The sequence below is a fragment of the Aethalodelphis obliquidens genome, unplaced genomic scaffold (genome assembly GCF_003676395.1).
Source record: "Aethalodelphis obliquidens isolate GAN/ISIS:26980383/991018 unplaced genomic scaffold, ASM367639v1 scaffold18, whole genome shotgun sequence".
Lineage (NCBI taxonomy): Eukaryota > Metazoa > Chordata > Mammalia > Artiodactyla > Delphinidae > Aethalodelphis > Aethalodelphis obliquidens.
Genome location: NW_020837962.1, coordinates 25,298,743 through 25,301,417, shown reverse-complemented (window position 1 = coordinate 25,301,417; position 2,675 = coordinate 25,298,743). Strand labels below are relative to the sequence as shown.

Below are 2,675 nucleotides of genomic sequence, written 5' to 3'. Positions count from 1 at the left end.
TCTGTGGTTGGCGCCGGTCCCACTCGGATTCCTCTTCTCCGAGTTTTCGTGATGTTCTCAGCGGAGAACGCGGTGGCTGAGACCGGAAAGAACAGGGGGTGGAGCTTATTCAGTGTCAATCTCAGCAAGTTATTGAAACTGAAAAACTTAAATAACAGATCAAATGGACTTGTTAAGGCACAGTATCTTCCTTCTGGCGCGCACCTGAGAGGCACTTATTGAACGAAAAAGTGATCAACCGTTCTTGGCGGCTCTCGGGCCTCCTTCATTTGACCAATCACAGAGCGCCGGATTCCGTTGTTCATCGCCAACTCCCCGCCTTCCTTTATGGCTGCCTGGAAAACCTGGAGAAAAGGACTCAACAGCGACCATTTCTGTGGGTCGTGTTGGAGAGCGGTCATGCGCAGTGCGAGCTGGTGGCACTCAACAGCTTTTGCCCTTAGTCCGCCGTCTGGGGGCCTACGGGGAGTTCAGAATTTCTCTGTTTCTGTGCCCTTCACCAATTAGATAATTTGCGCACTACGTCCCCATCCTGCTTTTTCGTTCGAGGACAAAAATTGTATTCCCCTGTACTATTCAAAAGAATTGTGGGAGAAATTATGTTCCTGGCTATTTTAAAATTTATCCGGCATTGTGAAAGTCACCTTTACGTTCTAACCTGTGTTTTCTATAATCTTCCTGTTCAAAGACTGGGGAGACTTTTTCCATCCTTGTGCTAGTAATTTTACGGGGTCAAGAAGCACTCTGTGAATGGACTTGAGAACACGGGGAGGGGGAAGGGTAAGCTGGGGCGAAGTGAGAGAGTGGCGTGGACTTATATATACTACCAAATGTAAAATAGATAGCTAGTGGGAAGCAGCCGCATAGCACAGGGAGATCAGCTTGGTGCTTTGTGACCACCTAGAGGGGTGGGATAGGGAGGGTAGGAGGGAGACGCAAGACGGAGGAGATAAGGGGATATATGTATAACTGATTCACTTTGTTATAAAGCAGAAACTAACACACCATTGTAAAACAATTATACTCCAATAAAGATGTTTAAAAAAAAAAAGAAGCACTCTGTACGACAGGAACACTGCGTTTTATTTTTCTCTCGATCACCCCCGCTGTCTAGCACAGTGGGTAACTGATTCTTCACGGACCAATCATGTTCACCTCGTTCTCGGCCCCTACGTAGTCGTCTTTTGCCGCCATTTTTGTTTTGGGCTCTCGTTGAAAACCGCGAGATCCTGCTCGGAGGCCATTTTTCTTTTGGGCAGATTTCGCGCGCTTCCCGGGCCGCTCGCTTAGTATTTCGCCGCCATCTTCAATCCTGGTTGTGGCTTCAAATCCATAGTGAAGCAGCTCAGGTCATCTTGTGTTTGGGCGGTGGCAGAGTTCCTCTACGCGCCGGGAGCCCCGGGAAGCGGGAAGTAAGCAGGAAACGCGAATTCCCAACCTTCTAAAGGTTGGCTTGAGAGCCTGCCGCACAGCCAGGTACTACTTCACCAGTTACTCTGGACAGTAACAAAACAAATAAAAGCCCGAACCCAAACCCTCTCACCATCATAGGTAAGAACTTGAAAATGCTGACAGCCTAAGATATTCCTTCCCTTGAACTAAACTGTTTGCCCATCTCCTCTCCCACTCTGTTTTTTTCCTTTGATTAGTGAACCTTTTCTGAATCCTTCTCCCTGTGCTTCCACCTCTCTCCATTGTTTTAAACATAAGGGTAATTAAATAAATTTTAAAACAAAACAAAACATTAGGGTGCGGGAAGCCTGGGCTTGACAGTGGAAGTGTTGGTTTGGAAAATTCTTTTTTTTTGGAGGGGGGGACAAAATGGAGTACAGTGAGTGGACCAGGTATTTGTATTAAACACCCATATGTACTGATAGATTCCCCTTCCCAGACATTTTTTGGGTTGTGACATAAATATAGATTGTGTTTGTATATACTTATTCATTCATTTATTCAATACATTTGTTGAGTACCTAGTGTGTACTAGGCCGTGATGATTTTGTGTAAATTAAAATAAAACCCCTTTATCTCACGGGGCTTACATTCTGTCACCTTGACAGCTACTGGGTCGGGGCAAGTAACAGTATTCTATGATTCTTAGTCCTGCTACGCTATACAAACAAATAACAAGTATTCGCTTGCTCCTTCCTCTATTCCCCTCCTCCTTTTATTTTCCCCCGGACTAGGAATAAGTCGTAATGACAGTTATTTCTTGGATCCTAGATATAACTACATTTGTAGGCCAACTGCCTTATTTTACAGCCAATATTCAAGTTACTTAAGGCCTTGTTGCTCCAGGTGTGGTCTATCAGCCGCATCCGCATCACCTGGCAGCTTGTTAGAAACACATTCTGACTCCATCCCCAGGCCCACTGAGTCAGAATCTTCCCTACAAAGTGCACCTTAAGTTCAGAGACCATTGATTCCTGCATGGACTAAAGACAAAGACTCTTTTCAACTTGTGCTTCTGAAACAATATATGGTCAGTTTATTCCATGCTTTAAATGCAGTGGACATACGGCACGTTTTTTCTGTGCTTTTATCCATCAGCTTGATGTCAAGATACCAATTTAGCATTCTAAAAGGTTGAGAATGTCAGTCCCGTGTATTGTTAATGTAACTTTTGCTGTGATAATATCTCATGTACTTTGTGCATATTTTTAATTTATTTAAAG

At 44.4% G+C, this 2,675-nt stretch overlaps 1 protein-coding gene across 1 annotated transcript in view; it reads left to right on the top strand.

The window, feature by feature from the left end:
• Nucleotides 1-1,308: 1,308 nt before the first annotated feature.
• SLX4IP (SLX4 interacting protein) overlaps nt 1,309-2,675 on the top strand; it is a 185,565-nt gene continuing 184,198 nt past the window's right edge. The window contains 1 exon segment of the mRNA XM_027118184.1: nt 1,309-1,551. The gene's annotated coding sequence lies outside the window, so the exon portion shown is untranslated.